General features: G+C 40.7%; 1 long non-coding RNA gene across 1 annotated transcript; it reads left to right on the forward strand.

Annotated features, from left to right (window-relative positions):
* Positions 1-16,887: 16,887 nt before the first annotated feature.
* On the forward strand, positions 16,888-21,110 carry LOC101476992 (uncharacterized). The gene is made up of 5 exons (XR_003023316.2): positions 16,888-17,002; positions 19,484-19,834; positions 19,986-20,066; positions 20,435-20,550; positions 20,648-21,110. It is a non-coding gene; the product is annotated as an uncharacterized LOC101476992 (long non-coding RNA).
* Positions 21,111-24,484: the final 3,374 nt, after the last annotated feature.

Here is a 24,484-nt window from a genome sequence, read left to right on the forward strand (position 1 = left end):
GAAAGAAGCAAAGACTGTATTGCACACTCTCTTGCGGTGGATAAAAGTACAGACATGATGGACATTGCACAGCTGGCCATCTTTATCTGTGGAGTGGACTCCAATTTGTACGTTACAGAGGACATATTGGACATTAAATTGATGCACGGGACAACGACAGGAAAATACATTTTTGAAAACTTATGAGACAAAGCAGAAAGAGAAAGCGAGTCAAGGACAACAACAAGAGACAACATCGTCACATTGGAAAGGTAGGATAGTAATCATCCACAATTATTTTCAGTTGCAGATGATAAAGAATTCAGAAAGTTTATTCATGCAGAAAATCCTATGTATGCAATTCCAAGCAGGAAAACACTCTCTCCAAAAATCATCCCAGGCCTATATGACAGACAATGTGCATCTTCTTTCAATTTTGCATATTTTAATTTATATTTATTGTGTTGTGGTTTGCAGTGTTTTGTGTTGTTTTGCTTTAAATTTGTTTAAAAGAAAAAAAAAAGCTGAAAATTGAAATAGTTAAAAGTTCTCTCTCTCTCTCTGATTGTCTTTAGACACTGTGACAACTGAAGAAACACAAAGTTTACAAGAAATGTTTTTGAGCTTATCAGAGTCTCTGATGTCAGTGTCCATAAACAGTCTTGAGCAAGCAGAACAGAAAAAATGCAAAATAATGGATATCACTGAAAGTGTCTTCTTATTACCAATGTAGAACACGTATGTAACATTATATAAACAATATACATGAAACCATACCGTGCGCCTCTTGGAACACATGCAGAAAAGCATTAACGTTGAGGTTGTAGATGCATGTGTAGCTCTGTATCCATGCTAGCTCCACAATGCCATGGTTGTGCTCTCAGCCAAACTCTGGTCATTTGACCATTACAAACTCTACCTCATACAAACTTTACAGCACTTTACATATTTAACAAACCCATATTTTGTAATCACATATTTTAGACATGTTTTTTAATCAGTGTTACACTTTTAAAATCTTATCCAATAAATAAAGGATACGATGATAATGAAAATGGAACAAAAAGGAGGGCGTGGCAGACAAGGTAAACAAGCACATTTCTTAGAGGAGGAGAATGTGGAGAGTGAGGAGGAAGGAGCTAAAATGGACCACATAAAGGCAAGTAGTGTGACTATGTATAATGTGCATGAGGAGATTAGTATCCTAAGGTTCTCCCTTAACTGCAGACAGAAGCTAAAAGTAAATGGACACAATGTGACAACTGAAGTAGACACAGGCTGGGCTACACTGCCATGTTGAAGGAGTCATTTTAAAAACCCTTTGAAGGCAGTAATGCACCCAAAGTAAGCAAGTGTGGAATCAAACTGAGAATGTATGGAGGCCACAAGGTACCCATGTGCAGGGACAGACTGGGACTAAAAAACAGCCCTGGACTTTGACTGGGCCCGGACCAAAGTAATCGGCGTGCGGAAACTCGGCAACAATAATGCTTGGCATTAGTGTTACACAGTGTTGGGGAGTAACGGAATACATGTACCGCCGTTACGTATTTAAAATATAAAATATGAGTAACTGTATTCCGTTACAGTTACCGTTTAAAAAGGTGGTATTTAGAATACAGTTACTTTGTTGAAATAAATGGATTACACTGCGGTACTTTCCTGTTTCATTTTGTTGCGGGTCAGGACTGTTTGGGTTTTGTTTGACAGCTACGTTCTGTCGTTCCAGGTGGCAGCGTTACGGTTGCCATGGTTACAGGGCGACGCTCTCTCTCTCTGCGACTGTGTGTTTCCTGGGTGAGAGAGAGCCTTTTCGTTGTTGTTGTTGTTGTTGTGCTAAGCTAACAGGCAGAATGCTACAAGCATAGCTCTAAAGAATGTAGCATCATGGGCAGTGTAGTCCGTGCTGCAGGGAGAATGGACTGCCATACACGTTATGTGTCTGTGAGCGCGAGGAGGGACAAAAAGGGGAGTGGAAAGGTACGAGTTGTCATCGAGGAAAAACGGGAGCTGGAAGCATGTAAATGTAATAATAACCACTTCAGCCAAGAAGAGTGCCTGACGAGCCCAGTTGTAAGTACGCTATTAAGACTCAACTGTACACCGTGTTCGTGTTTTCCTCCGAAAACAATAAGTTCCGTTGGAGCAGCCTTTCAACGCCTCTCTCTGTCTCTCGCAAGAAAAGTTGACCCACACAAAAAAGTAAAGCTATTTTTCGGCTACGAGCCGACAGGGACCCCGCCGTATTAGTCAGAGGTCCCTTTACTACAGTTCGGAGTCGCGGACCTTCAGTAACAGTAATAAATCACACAGCAATAGTACATTCACGTAGTTGTAAAAAGCATGATAATATATTAAGTAATCCAAAGTATTCAGAATACGTTACTCTCATTGAGTAACGTAACGGAATACGTTACAGAATACATTTTAGGGCATGTATTCTGTATTCTGTAATGGAATACATTTTAAAAGTAACCTTCCCAACACTGGTGTTACAAGACTTTAATTGTGGCCTATGCTATCAAACCATCAAAATTATAGCAACAGTGCTGATGTTGAAAATAAAATGATGGAATGGATTTAAAAAAGGTTTTCTTCCAAGACAGCATGGAATAGATTATATAAAATGCTGTTAGATAATGTCTTAAAATGAATTTATTACTTGATAAGCTTAATAATTTATGCAGTAATTACTCTTACTGCACAAATAATACCACATCACAGAACAGCCGGTACTTCCTGGAGTACCGGCTGTTCTGTGATTCTCCAAAATACACAGATGCAAAGTCCACCCCTGCCCGTGTGGGGAGCAGCCAAAGAGCAGGTGGAATTCAGAGACAGTAAAAAAAAACCTGGATGTGGTGGTGGCTGAAGGGGCTGGAACTAGTTTGATGGGTCGGGGGTGGATTAAGGCCCTTCAATTAGACTGGCAACCTGTACATAAGATAGAAGGCAGAGACGATGCCTTACAGTGGATACTGGCCAGATATGAAACAGTGTTTAAGGATGAGTTGGGAACGCTGAAGGGGTTTGCAGCAAAGATACATGTAGCCAAACCGTGCTTCTATAAGCCCCAATCAGTTACGTTTGCTATGAAAAAGAAAGTGGAGCAGGAACTGGAGAGACTGTTTGGAGGAGAAGATCATCCAACCAGTGAAATTCTCAGAGTTGGCCGCGCCCATCACACCCATGCTAAAGCCAGACTCCAGCGCCAGAATTTGTGGTGACTACAAACAGACTGTTAAAAAGGTGTCGCCTGTAGAACAATACCCATTCCAAGAATGGAGGACATGATAGCGGGGCTGGCGGAAGGAGAAAAATGCACCAGTTAGATATGAGTCACGCATACAACAGGTTGATGACTAATCTCAAAAGTATGTCACAGTAAACACACACAGGGGTTTGTTTACATACACCAGGTTGCCATTTGGTGTAAGTTCAAGTCCTGCCATTTTTCAGCGCACCATGGAGAGTGTGTTGCAAGGTCTGACCAATGTCGCAGTGTATCTGGATGACATCATTCTGACGGGAAAGAATGACAAAGAACATCTTCAAACACTGGATGGAGTGCTGCAGCGCTTGGAGGAGGCGGGCCTTAAAAAGGAGCAAATGTCAACTCATGGAGAAGGAAGTGACATTTTTAGGACATCGGGTGGATAAGACCAGTTTACATCCAATGGCAGCAAAAGTGAAAGCAGTGCAGGAGGCGCCACCCCCAAAATCAGTGACAGAGCTCAAAGCTTATTTGGGTTGTTGAACTTCTGTAATAAGTTCTTGCCAAACTTTTCCACACTGTTGGCCCCACTGCACAAGCTTCTGAGAAAGGAGGAACCATGGTGTTGGGGACCAGTACAGGAGAAGCTTTTCTGCAAGTCAAAGACTGTTGCAGTCAAGCAGTGTATTGGTACACTATGATGAGCAGAAAGATTTAATTCTTTCTTGCGATGCGTCCCCCTACAGAGTGGGAGCAGTACTAGCTCACTGCACGCCAGGTGGTCAGAAGAAACCCATTGGGTTTGCATCACGTACCCTGAATGCAGCAGAAAAGAACTACTCACAGCTGGATAAAGAACGATTGGCTGTAATATTTGGTGTATAGTATTTTTCACAAGTACCTGTACAGCAGGAAGTTTATGATTATCACGGATCATAAGCCATTGATAAGTTTGTTCCATGAGATGAAGGCCATCCCTCAGATGGCATCACAGAGGATCATGCGATGTGCAGTGTTATTAAGATCATATGAGTATGTCATTAAATACAGAGAAGGCAAGAATAACAGTAATGCTGTTGGTCTGAGTCGTCTTCATCTTCCAGAGAACCTCCCTAAAGAGGTGGCAGCTGAGGACCAGGTGTTGATGGTTAATCAGGACCAGGAGGGCATGATGACATGTGAGCAGCTGCAAAGATGGACAACCAAAGATCTCATTTTCTCCAGAGTGTGTCAGTATGTTTTGAGAGGATGGCCCACTATGGAGCATCCTAATTTTCAGCCCTACAGACAGAGACAACAGGTGCTGAGTGTGCAGGATGGGCGTGTGCTGTGGGGGGCTAGGGTGGTGATACCATAATGAGGTCGACGCCCCCTTTTGGAACAGCTACACACCCGGGAATGAGCCGCATGAAGGGCCTGGCCAGAAGCTACATGTGGTGGCCGCATATGGAAACTGACATTGAAGACAAGGTGAGGTCCTGCAGTACATGTCAAGAACATAGACACAAGTCTCAAGAGGCACCGCTACACCCCTGGGAGTGGCCAGAAAAGCCCTGGAGAAGGATACATATCGATTATGCTGGCTCGTTTTGAGTAAAATGTTCTTAGTAATAGTGGACGCCCACTTCAAATGGTTAGATGTGTATCCAGTTCCATCCGCTACATCAGCTGCAACCATAGACTGCCTGAGAAACTCTTTCAGCATGCACGGCCTTCCTGAGATGGTGGTCTTAGACAATGCCCAGTGTTTCGTAAGTGCACAAACTAAAGAGTTCAGGGCAAAGAATGGAATCACTCATGTCACCTCCGCTCCATATCACCCAGCATCCAATTGGTTAGCCGAAAGAGCAGTGCAAACTTTCAAAGAACTCATGAAAATGAGTGCTGGAGACACACTGGCAACCAAGTTAAACAGGGCTCTGCTTAGTTACCGAATCACACCACAGTCCAAAACAGGGAGGTCTCCCGCTGAGTTGATGATGCTGGAAGTTGAGGTGTACTCTTGATTTCATACACCCTGACTTGAAACAGAAAGTGACAGCAAAACAATATAGCCAAAGACTGTATCATGATACACATGCCAAACACAAGTTTGTTATTACAGACACAATATTGGCAGAGGACCCAAATGGATACCAGGACTTATACAGGAGATGACAGGGCCTGTTTCCTACTTGGTGATGCTGGGTAATGGGGCAGTGGTGAGGCGTCATGTAGAAAAGTTGTTTGCCTGCCTGGAGCCGTGCCTGTGAGCAGGAATGCCTGAAGGCCACCCGGGCAAGAACCCAAAAGCAGCACCAATCATCAGCGCTGAGGCAGGAGACAATGATGAGAAAACATTGAGGTGCAAGTTACACCAGTGGTGAAGCCACAGATGGAGAGTAGTGATTCACAGGAGTCATCAGCCACTGTGTTACGGTGATTGCAAAGAACCAAGAGACCTGAGCATCTGAGAGACTTTGTACCGTGATTGACAATAATAAAAAGGAGATTACGGAGAACTGTTATAGTTTAAGCTAAGACTGTTGGACTAAAGGTTCATTATTATGGAGTGAAATTTCCATAAAGGCTGGGGACGGGGTTGTTGCATTTTAATAAAGGTGAAGTTTTTGTTTATGGGTATTTTATGTTGTGATTAAAACTACAGAGTAGTTTCAGTTTAAGGGGGGGGGGGGGGGGATGTTTTGTGGTAGCAGAGATTTGTCCACCAGGGGGCAACAGTTGTTTGAGAGTGTGTCAGCGTGTGTGGCGCATGCCCATGCCCCAGTTCATACAATAAAAGAAGTGACTGTGAGGTCAACACGGTCTCCGTGGTTCCTTAGTTGTAGGATATCACAGTGCCTATGCCATCTCCAAAATACGCTTGCTGATGTCGGGGCAGCATGAGTACGAGCAACTTTTTTTTGGAGATGCCCGTGATGCTGCCCCCACCTCGATCGTTCAAACGCCACATCAAAGAACACTGACTATCGTAAACTCATTCCACTTTTAACATATTAGCTCACTAAGCCAGTAAACTGAGGATGCTCTAATGACGAGAAGACTGTCACAGGGATTTTTACACCACTACTTTAGTTTTTACTTGCTGATGTGGAAAATTGTGCAAGATAAGGTATAGGTAGAAGGCTGATTGCGGCATAGCATGTTACTGTCACATTAGAAGTGACTGTGTAATTCTGTCGATATAACACATTTGACCTAACAGTCCTATTGCCAATGTGGGGAAAACACTAAACTTTGAGGGGAAGAGGTATTTCCTCTCCTTTTTCATGAGTCAGAATAGTGTCTGCTGTTTTTCTTTGTTTTTCTATTGTTAGTACTCACAGCATTAGTCATATTAAAATCAGAATCAGTTTTCCACTAGCAAGATAAGGCTAATGTGGCAGCTACATTCATGTTTCAATGTCTCACTGCTCCTCTGATTATATGAGAAACAGACATGGGTTTAAAAAAATCGATTTCCTAATTCAAATCTATTTCAATTTGAATAATCCTTGATTTTTAAATTAGAGCTATTTTGTCCAAAATGTCAGAATCTCAGCTAAAAGCTCACAAAACTATTTCAACAACCACCAAACAGCTAAAACAGCAAATTTTTTCTGTGTTTTATCCTGAGTTACTCTGACACAAAGGCATCTGCTGTGTTTATACCAAGATCGTTCACACTGAGTTTGTAATTGCAGTTCACTTTGAACATGTCATTTTCCAGCAGGAACCTCAGAAAAAACCCTGGGCCTTAATAGGTTAAATAAAAAGTGCAAAATTGTAGATGCTTTAGAATTTATTCTTACTTTGGAAATCAACATATTTAATTTACAACGTTAGAGGGTTCTTTCAACAGTACATATCTAAGACAAATCATAATTATAAAATTTCTGACTGACTCAGAACTGAATCTGTTGTAGAGGTCAGTGACTATACCCAGCCCTGATAAGAAATGCTTGTGCAGCGAGGCGTGTAAAGACAGTGATATGTTTTTTGTTTGCTTGTTTCTTTGTTGGAAGAATATTGTGAAGACATGCACCAACAGCCGGCCCGAGGAGGTGTAGCTTTGAAGTCCTGTCTGCTAAACTGATTTCACAAAAAATCCCAGAATCTCTCCTTACATGAATGACGGAGCTGATGGAGACAGTTTGATCTGTTAATTCATTTCATTTCATTTTTTTTCCTCACATTTTTACACTGACTTGCTCACAACAGCTCAGGTTACCTGTTAGAAAATCTTCCACACAAAGCCTGCTTTTTTTTTTCTTTTAAAGGATAAAGGGAACTTTTGGCCTTAGATAAAGTTATATATCTTGCTTTATACAACTTGGTGATTTTTTTGTTCCTGACCCAGGACGCTGAAGAGGATAAGATGTGTGTAAGTGTTACACTGAACACACAGTAACACACAGTAACAAGTTAACAGCAGAAGTGAAACAGGTTGTGTCCCCACGCGCACACGCTTCTCTGTTCACTTTTAGACTCAGCTGCTGCAATCAGCTGCACTTGAAGCGCGTTCAGATCTGTGACGGAAGAAAACAACCTGTTTTATAAAGTCCGAAATTTATCAGCTGCTGTGACTCAGTGTCTGTCTGACTGTCACAGCAGATGGATGTAGCAGACTTCAGGTTCAGCGTGTCTCTTACAGCTTTAAACCTCCTCATTATACTGATTTCCGCTCTCGCACCTGTTGAAGGTAAGATTTCACTGCAATATGAGTCCAGTTTTCAAGCTGTAATTCACGTTAAGCTGGGCAGACACTGTGCGATTTTTTTCAGTCGCGTTATTCAGCTTCTCCTCAAACTGCACGATTGACTCGCAGGGGTTAGAAGTTCGTAGGTCACGATGCAGGGTCTCACACTATACTGCTCTGATGCGACCTGAGTGCTCACGCTGTGCCTCCATAAAATGAAGGTTAGAACAGAAAATATGTCGCTCGCTTTCCCTCTCTGTCTTTCACTCACACAGACACGCACACTACCACCATCAACTTGGCTAAATTGCTAATGAAAAACATTGATCAAGCAGCTGCACCAACACGCTAAGATCGTCAGTTGAGCTGCAACATAGTAATCTTTCAAACATGGGAACCCCAACCCCCCTTTATCTTTAGCCAGCTGGATAGTTTGGTACTTGATCCGTGGTCTTTTCCCCTGCCATATGACCCTGAAAATTATTTTGTCCCACTCCTGAAATTGTTTATCAGTTATTTCAACTGGGAGTGTTAGGAACAGATAAAGCATCCTAGGCAAGACGTTCATTTTGACTGTATCAATACGTGACTCGAAATTTAAAATTGGTATTAAGTTCCATCTTTTAATATCCTCATTTATTTGATAACACAAGGGTTTAAAATTTGCATGATATATTTTAGAGAGATCTTTAGTGATATTTACTCCAAGATATACTTCATTTTCTCCAACTCCCAATTCAAGTTAAATTTAGACTTAATTTCCTGATTTGGCTCATAATTAAAAGTTAATATCTGAGTCTTTGATATATTTAGTTTATAACCTGATAGTGAGCTAAAGGTCTCCAGGAGTGATAACAGCTTGGGGAAAGTAATATTTGGGTTTGTCAAGTAAATCAAAATATCATCAGCAAACAAAGATCTTATGTTCTCGACCCATGATCTTGATTCCTGTAATATTAACACTTTGTATAACACTTTGACTCAGGGCCTCTATGAAAAGGGCAACAAGTGGAGGACTAAATGGACAACCCTGGCGTGTCCCTCTCTGTAGATCGAAAAAATTAGAAAGTGCCCCGTTGACTTTGATTCTTGCGCTTGGTGATTTATATAATGCTTGAATGATGATGATAAACGATTGATGAAATCCAAACTTGCCCATAACTTCCCAGTTAACCCTGATCAAAAGCCTTTTCAGCATCTAGCTCATAAGGACCATCTGAATTTTATTTTTCTCTACATAATCAATAACATGTAGTATTCGGCGAACATTATCTTGCGTTTGTCTCTGCTTAATAAAACCATGATCTGATCCAAGCTAATTATCTGAAGAAGAATATTTTCAATTCTTTTAGCAAGAATGTATGTAAATATCTTATAGTCCTGATTAAGAACACTAATAGGGCGGTAATTTCCGCAGTCAAGCCTGTCCTTTCCTTCTTTAGCTATTAAGGAAATAGATGCCTCATTCCAAGATGGGGAAATTACTCCCGTCTTTAAGATATTAGTAAACATTTAAGATTTAATTAATGTTAATCGTCTTTTTTTGGCCGTGCTTCTGATGCGCTGTCACCGTGTTTACACGCGAGTTTATGCGCAAATATAAAAATAATGATAAAGCAAGTGATATAAAACCATGATCAAAGTCAGTGATGATATAGCACCAGTCTGAAAGTGTTACACTGGTAGAAAACGTGTAGTGTATATTGCTTTTGTGTGTATTTTCTTTAGATTTTTTCTTAACTCGATAGCGTAGTGATGACAATATTTGCCTTTGGAACTTGTTAGACCCTAACCAAAGCAAACCACAAGTTACTCAAAAGAGATGAAAAAAACCAAAAAACTTTTGTTGATCTTTTGTTCATCTTGGACTTATTTTATTTTCTCATCCTTTGCAGCTCTGCCTTTTCTTTTTCTGAATCATTTTTTAAATTGTCATACTTTCAGCAGAATGCGTTTATTTATTTCTCCTCCTCAGGTCAGTTTCATGTGGTCGGATCTCGCCAGCCTATCATAACCAGTCCAGGTGATGACATCATCCTGTCGTGTCACGTGGAGCCAAAGTTTAATGTGGCGAGGTTGACGGTGGAGTGGTCGAGGCCCGATCGTCGTCCTGACCCCAACGACCATCTGAGCCGAGTGGAATATGTTCATCTTTACAGGCACAACAAGGAGATGACTGACATGAAGCTCCCATCATACTTCGGGAGGACGGCGTTGTTCACAGACGGCCTGAGAGAAGGAAACATCTCACTAAGAATCACCAATGTGACACAAGAAGATGAAGGAAGATACAGATGTTTCATCCCAAAGTTAAAGAGTCAAACAAGGTCTTTAGTTGTTCATCTGATGGTTGGTGAGTTGGACTAAAAAGAGTCTTGTTGTTTGATTTCAAACTTGCCTTAAAGACTATTGCAAAAATGATTGCAAATAATTTCAGATCTTTTGTTCTGCCAAACTTAAATTCAGCTAAAACTGTGACAACAGAGACACCACTGCATCCTGAAACTCTCCAAACTCCTAATCTGGCAGAAGAGTTTCACAGTAAAGGTGAGAACATGAAGAACAAATTAAGACCATTAAAAAGTCTTTCTCTCACTGATTGCAGCCTATCTGTCTAGTCCTTTACACGTGCAGCTCTTATTTTGAAGCACATACAGGAAGTAGTGTAATACCCTTAAGCAGTTCTGTTTTATGTTTTCTGCTCTGAGAATTCTGTGACTTGAAGTATTAAAGTCAACATCAGGGCTTATATTTCAGTAATTCAAACTTTATTTAACTGTTATGTAACTTATGTGCTTGATAGCTTAATACATGTGACCATTATGTTGTGTCTTACAGTAGATCTCATCTCTGTTTGGTTTTTCCTGGCAGGTGGTTTGTCCCGTCGGAGCTGACTGATCCCACTTGTGGTTTTCTGTGGGTTTATTCTCCTCTGTGTCGCAGTCGCAGGAGGCTGGTTCACTGAGTCAAAGCGTCAAAAAACAGAAGTATGTAAAAAACAGGCCCACTAGAGGGGTCAGATATAAACCAAGTTTAGGTGGAGTTTATTTTCGTTATGCTGACTTTTTACAGTCAGTTACAATAACTCGTACTGCGTACTAGCTAGCATGATGGAGTTTATACACAGCTGGGCGGGTGCTATGATGTTATTGATGTTGAACTTGTTTTATCTTATTTTATTTATAAGGTTAGTTATTAGAGTTTCCAACCGTCCCATAAAAAATGGAATCATCTCGTATTCAGAGAAAATATTGCACGTTTCGTTTTGAGGTGAAAAGGAGCACAGTTTGTCCCGGTGTTGTGCCAAAAATTGATTGCTCGTATTTAAACTGCTATAAGTAACTTGTTGGGCTATAATATATGAAACAGATGTCAAATGCATCCCTCATGGGTGACATAAAGTCATCTTGAGCCACAAACAACATTTGTGTAACAAGGTAGAAGCCGCAATCAGTTTTTGGCAGTGACTTTTATATAACCTTTATTTATGCAGTTAAAAAAAATCTCATTAACATTAAAAATGTCTTTTGTAAGAGTAAGTTGGCCAAGAGGACAGCAGAAATGGCATCAAATATTACAATAGTTCTGTAAAAATATTTTAAGTAGGGATAAAGGACCGGATTGGTTATAATGTAAGTACAATAACACAGAGTTGTGAAGATACTTGAAAAACGGATAACTTTTTAATTCTATATATAACCCCTTTGTAAACCCTGTTCACCGAAGTCTATTTATGTACATACGTAAAGATATTACACAGAAAAAATACACAGAAACATTGGAAATCACTTTTTGGCACAACACCGACTTCAGCTACAATGAAAAAGACACAAAGCTGGATTTATTCTGTGTCTTTGCTGCACAGCTGTCTCTTCTTCTCTCATCCTCTCCCCCTCCCTCTCCTGTTGCTACTTCAATCATGAAACTGATCAATGATCAGCTGATCGGCTTTTCTCTCTTGTTTGTTTATCGCCCACTTTGCGCCAGAAAGAAGAAACCGGCGGATGTCGCACTTAAACAACAGCAGCACTTTTAAGCTTGATCAGCTGTTGTTAGAATTTATTTAATATTAATTTCTAGTATCAGCTGATGTTTGCTGGAGCCACAGCTGTAAAGCTGCTGGTCAGGATATCGGTTTGGTTATCTGGTGAGAGGCAAACATGAAGATGAAACCAGGAGATGTCCTTACTGAATCATCAGAGCTGTGATGGAGAAACAGGTTTACCTTTTAGGTGACATGAATGAGTTGAAGGGAAGTTATGAACTGTTTCTGAGAGACAAATAACACCAGGATCCTTTTCTAAGTAGCTGACAACTGGTAACTGTGCAGGGGCGGATCTAGCAAAGTTTTGCCAGGGGGGCCATGTAGGGCATTAACAGGGAGAGGTGGGCACAAAGAAATATTTTTCTTTGTTATGTCATTTAAAAACTTTGAATAAATAATTATCTGAATCTTACAACAAACGTTTTCATCTGATGTAAAATGTATAGAAATCCATTATTGTACATAGTAATTTTTTTTCAGGGTCCCATCATAATTTGTTCAGAAGTAGCTAAGTACTGTAAATGATGCCAGTATTTTCCCTCATTTTCTAGATACTGTACCTGTACTGTGTGTAAAATGCCATCAAAAAGTCAATTAAGTTTTATTCTTTCTCACCTGTCTTTCTGTCTCCTTTCACTTTTTAAAGGTTGCCATGTTAGAAAAAATATTTTGCCCTGCCATGCTGTTTATTGATGTGGCAAATGAACGGTTTATGAAAATATATTTAAATCTGTCATCAGTAATGAGTAATGAACATGTCTCACCTCTAGTCTTCTCTGTCTTAATTTCAGGTTTTCACCATGTGTTGTAGATAGTTCAGGAGGTTAACTCAACCAAGCAGTCTACTTTTGGGTACTGTTTAGAATACCAGAATAGGGAGGACGGTGTAGGTTTAAGTTTATTAGACTGATACATATACACCAACAAGACAGTGTACATCACTGTGACAACAGCGTTTGTTTTCATTCAAAGGATTTATGGTTTTTCCTATAATACCTGGTGGGCCAGTCTCTAGTCAAAATGCCCGGGCCGATTTTTTTTGTTCCAGTCCAGCCCTGGGGCGGTATCTATACTTTTGTTGTTAAAATGTTACGTCTCAACCAAGTACCTAATGCTTTTTATATTTTTAGTAGTGTGTCACACAAACAGCAGACATTGTCAAAAAAAAAAAGTAAGAGATCTTTGGGGGTGCTTTGATTAATTTTGAATGGGCTAAAATCGCCCACTCTTTAAAATGGCGCCGGTGAGGTCGGCTGCCGTGCTGGATGCTCTGCCCTAACTTCTCCACTTTTTGCAGTTTTTCGTCACTTTTTGCTATATCTGCGATAATCTTGCATGGGCATCATGCAAAACACACAAATCCGCTACAGTAGAGACACTTTGGTTTCTATTGGTCTGCAATACACGAACATTTCACCATGTTTAACTCCGGACCCAACCTGGCCAAAGGAGATCCTGAGAGAGAACAAAGGATGCGACCCTAAGCGACGGCCTCGAGGTAAAAGAGCCGGCATCAGGAACAGGCTACGGGCTTGCGCACACCGCGCACCCATGCCCAGTATCCTGCTAGCCAATGTTCAATCCATCGAGAACAAGCTTGATGACCTCAGAGCCAGAATCAAGTTCCAGAGAGACATTCGGGACTGCAACCTCCTCTGCTTCACCGAGACTTGGCTGAACCCAGCGATACCAGACCACGCCGTGCAGCCGACGGGGTTCTTTTCGGTTTACCGCATGGACAGGACAATGGAGTCGGGGAAGAAAAGAGGTGGTGGAGTGTGTTTGATGGTGAACAACAGATGGTGCGACAGCACAAACATCTCCCCACTCACACGCTCTTGCTCGCCCAATCTGGAGCTTTTGATCGTTAAGTGTCGCCCTTTCTATCTCCCTCGGGAATTCACTGCGGTCATTGCCTGCACTGTTTACATTCCGCCTCACGCGGACTCGAACACTGCCTTATGTGAGCTACATGAGGCTCTCACACATCAACAAACACTTCACCAAGATGCCGCACTCATTGTTATGGGAGATTTTAACAGAGTGAATCTCAAACGGACATTTCACAACCTTCACCAGCACATCAACTGCCCCACCTGGGGCACGAGGACATTAGACCACTGCTACACCCCGTTCAAGAACTGTTACAAGGCTCAGCCCCTGCCGGCATTTGGAAAATCGGACCATTCCGCCATCTTCCTCATGCCTGCTTACAAACAAAGGCTAAAGCAGCAACCACCAATCAGGAGGGAGGTCGCTCGCTGGATGGACCAATCGGTGGCCGCGCTGCAGGACGCACTGGATGACGCAGACTGGGACATGTTTCGGCGCAGCTCTGATGATATCAACATGTTTACGGAAGCGGTTGTGGGATTTATCGGGAAACTAGCGGACGACACAGCAGAAAGAACTATCATCCGAACGTTTCCCAACCAGAAGCCGTGGGTGGATAAAAACATCCGTGACGCTCTGAGATCACGCACCGCTGCCTACAATGAAGGGCTTGTCTCCGGTAATATGGAGCTATACAAGGCTGCGTCCTACAACGTGCGCAGCGCGGTCCGAAAGGCAAAGCAGAGCTACGGGGAAAAACTAGAGTCACAGCTACGACAGTGCGACTCTAGGAGCCTGTGGAAAGGACTGCGGACTATAACGGACTATAAACGACCAGCTTCTTCAATGATGAATGCAGATGCTTCACTGGCTGATGAGCTGAACACGTTTTATGCTCGCTTCGACGCCGCAGCAATTAAAACGACAAACGGCTGCGCGCGCTCGGAGTGCACCAGTGAAGAAAATGCATTCGTCATCACAGAGCATGCTGTGAGGAACACCTTCAGGAGGGTGAACACCAGGAAGGCAGCAGGACCAGATGCAATCCCTGGCCGGGTCCTTAGAGCCTGCGCTGATCAACTAGCACCGGTGTTCACGGAGATCTTCAACCTCTCCCTGGCCCAAGCTGTGGTTCCCACGTGCTTCAAACAGTCCATCATTGTCCCTGTTCCAAAGAAACAACAGCCCGCTTGCCACAATGACTACCGTCCAGTAGCACTGACTTCAATTGTGATGAAGTGTTTTGAAAGACTGATGAGAGATCACATCACTTCTTCACTTCCTGCCACCATCGACTCACTTCAGTTTGCTTACCGGACTAATCGTTCCACAGACGATGCCATATCTCACCTGCTCCACACATCCCTGAGTCACCTGGACACTGGCAGAGGGAATTATGTTAGGATGCTGTTCGTGGACTACAGTTCAGCATTCAACACAATAATTCCCTCTAAGCTTTTCACCAAGTTGATGGATCTAGGACTCAGCTCATCACTGTGTCAGTGGATCCTCAACTTCCTCACAGACAGACCCCAATCAGTGAGGGTGGGAAAACAAGTCTCCCCCTCCATCTCACTCAGCACTGGAGTGCCTCAGGGCTGTGTTTTAAGCCCCCTGCTGTGCTCACTGTACACTTATGACTGTGTAGCCACATCCGACACCACCTCCATTGTCAAGTTTGCTGACGACACTGTTGTTGTGGGCCTGATCTCCGACAACATCGAGACGGCCTACCTGGAGGAGATTAGGAACCTGGAGACCTGGTGCCAGGAGAATAACCTCCTCCTAAACATCAGCAAGACCAAGGAGCTGATCGTGGACTTCACTACAAAGCAGGGGAGGAATTACAAACCCCTCATCATCAGTGGCACGCCAGTGGAGAGAGTGGACAGTTTCCGATACCTGGGTGTCCACATCACTCAGGACCTGTCATGGTCCTGTCACATCAACACCCTGGTTAAGAAAGCCCGTCAGCGTCTCTTCTTCCTCAGAAGACTTAGAGACTTCCATCTGCCACTGAAGGTGCTCAAGAACTTCTACTCCTGCACCATCGAGAGCGTCCTGACGGCAAACATATGGACCTGGTTTGGGAACAGCACCAAGCAGGACAGACGAGATCTGCAAAGGGTGGTGCGCTCGGCAGAACGCATCATTCAATCAGAGCTCCCTGACCTGCTGTCCATCTACACCAAGCGGTGCAAGTCCAAAGCTAGGAAGATTATGATGGACCTCTCCCATCCCAACAATGGACTCTTCTCACTGTTGAGGTCTGGGAAGCGCTTCCGCTCCCTTAAGGCCAAAACAGAGAGAATGAGGAGGAGCTTCTTCCCCCAGGCTATTCAGGGCCTGAACCAGGTGTAGGACTGGACTCTCCCAAACACGTCACCACACATGTCCTATAATCCTATAATTCCTATAATTTATAATCCTTATCTTTATAATCTCTTCTGCTATTTGCACATTCTTTACTGTAAATTCCTAAGTTAATTTGTAAATTTTTGTAGTAAACTGTAAATTGTAAATATTGTAAAACTTTTCTTCTGTCATTTAATGGTCGGGCATTGTACAGCTACAAGCATTTCACCCCCATGTCATACTGTGTATGGTTGTGTGTGTGTGTGTGTGTGTGTGTGTGTGTGTGTGTGTGTGTGTGTGTGTGTGTGTGTGTGTGTGTGACAAATAAAATTTGAATTTGAATTTGAATTTGATGCAGTCATTGACAGGAATTAGGTTCTTTTAAATGTGGTCGTTAAGAGTGTTGCATCGCACCAAAAAGGTTGTTGGTTGGAATCGTTTAGGCTGAATTGTGTCTTTGACTTTTGGCTGTGAGTATCTACACCTACCCACTACGGTGTGGGTGTAGATGTGTAGACCTTTCACTCTTGTGTCATCGGCTTCACTCCATCCACCCTCTCTCTAAATTCCCCTGAACCAGGTCCCTGAACCGGATAAGATGTAAAGAAAATTAATATGTGTGTGGATTAAGATTATTACGCTGGAAACACAGTTAGAATAACTAAAACTTAAAAACGTGTTTAAAAGCGGGAGTAGAAAAAAATGGAAACTAATCGCACGTCAGCAGGAAGCCACTGCTCCTTCTTCTTATTTTACTTTCACTTTCAGACTCCGAGCCGCACATGAAGCGCTTCCTTCCTTCATGTTACTGAAGAAAACAGCCTGTTTTATCATTTTTTCTCGTCTCCATGAAAAGAATGGTGCTGACGATCAGCTAATTAAGCTCCTGTCTGAACAGGTGAGCTGCTTCTTCTCTGTCATTCAGCTGTTGTGCAACTCTTGCTGGGATTTGTAAATATTTGTCATTTTCTTTGCCCGCGCTCTTGAACTACAGGTTAATTAAAAATCGAAATAAAGAGGAACTAACTGCTGCTTTTGATTTTTGTGGGCTGTTAACTTTTTACTGTTTACTGTAATTAATAGGAATTTCCCGTCACTTGATTTGGAGTTTTTCAGGCTTCCTTTACTGTTGCAGAAAACTTCCTGTTTTTCTGGCACTAAAATTCCCTGCTAACATTTATGTAAGCTTGTATTATTATTATTATTATTATTATTATTATTATTATTATTATTATTATTATTATTATTATTATTATTATTATTATTATTATTAATGGCACCTGGAAAGAGGTAAATACAGGGGGCAGCGGGGGCCTGGGAAAAAAAAATAAGCGCTTTAAAATTGTTGCGAAGTGGGCGGAGGGAGAGAGACAGACTTGTATTTATCAGCTGCTGTCAGTCAGCGTCTGTCTCACACTCACTGTAGATGGATGTAGCAGAGTTTAGGTGCAGTGTGTCTCTCTCAGCTTTAAAGCTCACCTTTATGCTGCTTTTCGCTCTCTCACCTGTTGAAGGTAAGATTTCTCTGCCATATGAGTCCAGTTTTGTTTAAGCTTTAATTCATGTTAGTCGTATTTTTGTTTCCGATGCACCTTGAACGGCTGTCAATGATGCAAATAATTAAACTTGCTTTAGTTACAAATATAATTTAATGGGAGTATTTAAAAACAGTGGCAAACTCAGTGATGATGTAGCAGCAGTCTGTTATACTGGCTGATGTTGCAGATGTTTCACACTGTAAATAAAAGCAGACGCTGTATCCAAGTGTAAATTAGTCTAAAAATACTGCACCAAAAATTGTGCCTTACTCTTCTGTGTAAAGTTATGTGGGGGGTTTAGAAAGGGAGCTCATTTTTTTTTTTATTATTATGCTGTCAGAGTTTAGCTATTTCTTTTAGTTTATAGGCCTATATATATTGTGTTTGGAAATAAAACAGATGTTTAAATCATAAATAACTGAGCTGAATCTATTAGTCAGGTTTGAGCATTTCACTATAGAAGTTTCTAGTTTCTGTGTCAGTTTAAAGATTTTTACTAACTTAATTCATTTATTTTTAAACCTGTAGCTAAACAGCCAAATAGAAACTTTCTGAAATGGTCAGTTATTTTGGGATGGTGGTGATAATTAGCTGTGAAAATGATTCATTTTATTAATGCTTGCTTGTACAGAGACACATGTAGCATTAACCAAAGCTACATTTCCACAGTGTTTACAGCCTGAGCCAAGCTAGCTTGGTGCATGTTGTAAATGAGCCACTAAGCTATAATACATGAATTGGAACATGTAAATAAAGAAGGAAGAGCACAAAACATTCAGGTTATAAACAAGGATAAAGTGCATGCAACTGATTCCTTTTTGTTAACTGACGTGTAAACGGTGACAGTCAGGATCCACTTTGTTCTCCACATGCTTTGCAAACAGAGGAATCTTTCTGTCAGTGATTTGATTTTGCTCGTCTTAATCTTCTTAATCACTGTTTTTGAAGTTACAGGTACTCTTTTGTGTTATTTACCATTATTATTTTACTTTTAGAATAATGTAACTTACATTCAATGCAAGAATACGATGTAAAGACCTGAAGCCTGCCCCACAGCTGTGTGGAGCTTTGGGTCTATTTTAAAACAGGCTTTGGTTCTAAAATTAAAGCTGTGCTGATTTCAGAGAACCAAACCTGTCCATGTTGCACATTTTACTGAGATGCATGTTTAACACTGTTAGAGCTGCACTTTTTCAGCGTTTATCAGCTGCCGTGAGACAGTTTCTGCCTCCCTCTCACTGTAGATGGATGTAGCAGAGTTTAGGTTCAGTGTGTCTCTCTCAGCTTTATGCTGCGTTTTGCTCTCAAGTCTATTGAAGGTAAGATTTCACTGCAATTAAAAAAGTAATAATTCTGAAATACTAGTTACTTCATATCTTTAGATTTGTTTAAGCTTTAATTCATGTTAATCATCTTTTTTTGGCCGTGCTTCTGATGCGCTGTCACCGTGTTTACACTTGCGAGTTTATACACAAATATAGAAATAATGATAATGGAAGTGATTTAAAACTGTGATAAAAGTCAGTGATGATGTAGCACCAGTCTGAAAGTCTGTTATACTGGCAGATGATGCAGAAAACGTGTAGTATATGTGGCTTTTGCGTTTATTTATTTTTAAATATTTCTTTCGCACACGTATAACTGGATAACGTAGTGGTGACAACATTGGCCTTTGGAACTTGGTCGGGGGTCCAACTCCGAGTTCCTCAAAAGAGATTTAAAAAAAAAACCCCAAAAACACCAGGTCCTAGGAGATTAAAGACATTTTTTTGAATTGTAATACTTAACTTGGTTTTCAGCAGGATGTATTTCTTTATTTTCTTTATTTTTCTTCTCCTCAGGTCAGTTACATGTGGTTGGATCTCCTCAGCCTATCGTAGCTGCTCCAGGTGATGATGTCATCCTGCCGTGTCACATGGAGCCAAAGTTTAACGTGGTGGGACTGACGGTGGAGTGGTCGAGGCCCGATCGTAATATGGAATATGTACATCTATACAGGCACAACAGGGAGATGACTGACATGAAGATCCCATCGTACGTCGGGAGGACGGCGTTGTTCACAGACGGCCTGAGAGAAGGAAACATCTCACTAAGAATCACCAATGTGACACAAGAAGATGAAGGAAGATACAGATGTTTCGTCCCAAAGTTAAAGAGTCAAACAAGGTCTTTAGTTGTTCATCTGATTGTTGGTGAGTCAGACTGAAAAGATTTTTGTTGTTTGGTTTTAAACTTACTGCGTACTTGGGTTATTTTACCAACAACTTATTTTTGCTCATTGAAGAATATTTGAATATATTGTAAATAATTTAAAATCTTCTGTTCTGCCAAACTTAAATTCAGCTAAAACTGTGACAACAGAGACACCACTGCATCCTGAAACTCTCCAAACTCCTAATCTGGCAGAAGACTTTCACAGTAAAGGTGAGAACATGAGGAACAAATCAAGACAGTTAAAAAGCCTTAAAATAACCAGTTTACAGCTGGATCAAAATCATCTTTAGGGTGTGGTTTTCTCTCACTGGTGGCACCCTCTCTTTGTTGTCCTTAACATGTGCACCTCTTAAATTGAAGCACATACAGGAAGTGTAGTGTACTTTCCTTAAGCAGCTCTGATCTGTTGTCTTTCTGTGAAGCAATAAAGCGACCAGTCCTGACCATCAGCAGTGATATCTCAGTAATTCAAACTTTATTTAACTGTTATGTAACTTCTGTGCTTGGTAGTTTAATAAATGTGACATTCATGTTGTGTCTTACAGTAGATCTCATCTCTGTTTGGTTTTTCCTGGCAGGTGGTATGACCCGTCGGAGCCGACTGATCCCACTTGTGGTTTTCGTTTTTTTTTTGCTGCTCTGTGTCGCAGTCGCAGGAGGCTGGTTCATTGAGTCAAAGCGTAGAAAAACAGAAGTATGTAAAATACTTGAATCTTTGATTTTATGCATTTACCTCATGGCTGAAGGATGGAAATCAAGGAAAACTGTGTGTCTGTTCTTTCTTACTCCAGCTTGCGAGTGCAACTTCATAGGTGACTCTTGGACAAATTGGAAACATTTACAGAGGTGAAAGCATCACCCACTTCACTTAATTTTTTGTTTAAGGATTCAAAGCAACAACGTTTCCAGCCTCATGTGGATACGGTGGCTCTGCAGCAGGAGGATTTCACAATGTCTTGTAATTTATTGGGAGTCACGCTGAACCCCTGGTTTAAACAAGACAGTGAAAGAACAACCATCCTTGGTGCCAAAGTTGACTTCTGGGATCAAACTTCAAAAGCGTGAAGTGGTCTGCTGTAGAGCAGAACTCTAAAAATATTTTTCGTGACTGTTTGAGCAAATCTTCTGTCCAAGTTAGTTTCATGTGAGGAAACCTGTACAAGGACACAGAGAAGCATTTAGGTCGACGTTCTTTTCTGTGGTTATTTTTAGTTTTATAGATGGATGGATGGATGGATGGATGGATGGATGGATGGATGGATAGATAGATAGATAAAAATAATATTTTTAGTGGTAGATTTTTGTTTTTTTTAATCTAGTGAACTTTAAAAAGCCCTTCAGTTACTTTACAGTCATAACTAAAGTGCTTTGAGCAGGGCAGCTGTCTTTGACTAAAATAATAACCAATGTCATCAAAGCTGATTTATGTTAATGCTGTTTTTAAGAGGTTGCATTTTTTTTTAAATTTTATTTAAAAATAAAGGTCGGTCTCTTTCAAACATTGCTGTTTCTGATTTATAAAGTATGAACTTTAACGTTTCCTCTCTTTATTCTTATGGCTCAGAAATCAATTTGTGTTGCAATTTAAAAAAAAAAAATTAAAAATTAACTGCAGTTCATTTTAATTTAACAAAACCTTGATGCACTGAACCAGTGGCGGAGCGGGGGGATGGCTTACTGGGCTTAAGCCCGGGTTGTTTTTTCAGAAGCCCGGGGTCTTTTGGAGTGTAATTTTTTCATAGTTAGATGCCTGGCTGACAACTGTATAAAACAAAAACTACACACAATATTCGAAGCACATAGTGCACACTGTGGGAATTTACGACTGTGCGTGAATCCCCCATATTGGTATGATCCGAGCTCAGGCACTAAGTGACTGAGCGAGGGGGCGGGGCAGCTGCCGCCTGTTAGTGAGCTGTTGGAGAAACGGAGCCAGGCAGACAGAGGAGAACTGAAGTTTGACAGGAAAGCAAATCATTCGTACTGTACAAATAATGTAAATATGACGGTGTATCACGAAAGATTGATATCAAACTGATCACTTGACCAATATTACGTTACTTGTTCTTCGAGTGAATCAACAAATGGCGAAATGAAAATCCGAACAACAACAATGCTGTTTCTTTAGAGAGTCTTAGCTTACATGTGTTTCATATTTTCAGTTGTTTCCCTCCACGGCTAAATAAATCAGTTTCAGTAATGCACTGATATACAAGAATGGACATAAGGGGCTTCTTTCAAAGAAAAAACTCTGGTAGTATTTTATATATTATGCTTTGTATGTTGTTCAGTATATTTCTATGCAAAACAAGAGGAACTTCAATACACAGCAGTATATTCACAATTTAAACCAGATATTTACATACACTTTATGGAAAACACAAGAACATTTTTTACTGTACAACATCAATTTAAAGTAAACTTGTTTTGTTTTGGATAAATAAATATTGAAATATTTTTTGAATTAGTTAAATGTCAGAATAAAGAGAGACAGAGCTTCTATTTTTTATCACTTTCATCAAATGTAGGAGTACATGTACACTAAGTTTATTGTTAATTAATAAGAAAACTGCAGACGATTCCATTCTGAGCTGACGAAGCTTCTGATTGGTTAGTAGAGTCCATGTGAGTAAATTGGTGGCACAGCTGTGGATGCATATAAGGCAAAACACAGAGCCTGTTTCTGTGACATGGGAACATCAGGAGATGTCAACCAAAACACCAGAAGAAGAATTGTGGAGCTCCATTGTGGCTCAATTTTGAATACAATTTGGTGCCATTTACAATTAAGAAACACAGATAGTTTCTCTCTTTACTCTTAAAGTTAACAAATATGTTTTTATATTTATCAATCTAAAAAAAATAAACATTTAGTCTGATTTGATGTTATAATTAAAAAAGTGTTTTGATCTGAAGAGTTTGTGAATATCTGGTTTCAACTGTATATTTGATGACTGTCAGCACAAAGAGGGAGAGAGAGGAACAGAGAGGGAGATGGAGAATGAGGACAGAACAGAGATGAACAAGAGCAGGTGAGACACACATGTTAGTCAAATGGTTGTTTACCAAAAGTATCACCGTATCATAGGTCCTCATGTATCTCGTACCTAGTGTTTCTTTTTAGGTTTGTTATTTTTCAAATTCTACATTTACTAAGTTATGCAGGCTTGTTTGCACAACGAGGCTAAATAATTATATAAACCTTTCTCAGTCTAAATAGTGTACTTTGGTAGAATTAAAAAATAAGTGTAGTGCAGGTCTATGATGATTTTTAGTGCTACTTTCATCTAGTTCTGATTGTGGTTCTGTCTTGGTTAAGTCCCAAGTAGTCCTGATTTTGAACTGTTGTAGTCCTGTTTTAAGCCCCAGGTGTATCAAATGTCTGCCCCCGCCTCTGCACTGAACAATGATGCGCCTTCTTTAGCAGCAGGTTTAGATGGGGAATTCCAAATTATTTAACTGGTTTATTCACTTATCCTCCAACCTCTGCCAATTTCTTAGAATTAAATGCATTAAATGTATAAACCTGTTTCCAGTCATACGCTTGCCCTCAGCATTTAGCAGCAGAATTCAACCCACAACACTGACCTCAAGTAGTAATCTCGATGCCTACACAGTGCTGTTGGCCCTGTGTAGGCACAGCCACTCAGGGCTTGTGTGAGACAAATGTGGGTTTTCCCTATCCACACAGCCTCATCGTTCAGCCGCACCGACTCTCCTGGTATCTTTGGTCAACTCAAATGCCCAAGAGTGCCATCAGTGCCAGTGGAGAACCTGCTTTTTAAACTTATTATTCAAAGTTCAGAAGTTGAAGCTTCACCACCAGCTTATTTGAATCAACAGCTGATGTTCACCATCCAAAGCTCTGAAACCTGAGCTACCTCTAGAAACTAACACAAAAACACAAGCCTGACCCTGGTTTCTGGTTGTGTAGTGTTCTTCGGTCTCTCTGGGATGTGAGTGTGTGACAGGCTATGGTTTCTCTTAAAATGTCTTATAACAACAACTTTTTTACTCAGTTTTTTTTGGTATATACACCAAAATACCAAAAAAAGAACCATTATTACCTCTCACAAGTTGCCATAATAACTACAGTAATTTAAATGTTACACATAAAATTGAAAGGTGAGATAAGTGATAAAGAATTGTACATGTGAGCAGTTACAATTGACTGATATTACTCATCGCGTGAGCCTGGACTTAACCACAGAGCATTACACTCTGACTGGATAGGTGAACCTGCTGCTTCTCTGTGATTCAGTTTTCACTTTGTGTCAGAAGGAAAGAAGAGACTCATAGCTGCTGACCTACTTGATTCAACTGAAGACGTCAGGTTTTTGCTGTAATTTCATTTTTTTTTCAGTAAATCAAAAGGAGGAAAAGACAAAAAAAAAAAAAAAATAGATTAGATCTTTATTGTCACTGTTACCAGAACAATGAAACACAGTTTGGCATCTCTCCATTGGCAGCATGTAGTTTTACATTGTTTGTTTTAGGATAAGAGAAGTAGATAAAAATAGACATAAGTTTCAGGAATATCTACTCAGGGAATGTGTGTAACACACTATAACATAAGTATCTACCCAATAACACAGGCATTTACATTTACACCAGAAAGATATGCACAA

The sequence above is a fragment of the Maylandia zebra genome, linkage group LG3 (assembly GCF_041146795.1).
Source record: "Maylandia zebra isolate NMK-2024a linkage group LG3, Mzebra_GT3a, whole genome shotgun sequence".
Classification (NCBI taxonomy): Eukaryota; Metazoa; Chordata; class Actinopteri; order Cichliformes; family Cichlidae; genus Maylandia; species Maylandia zebra.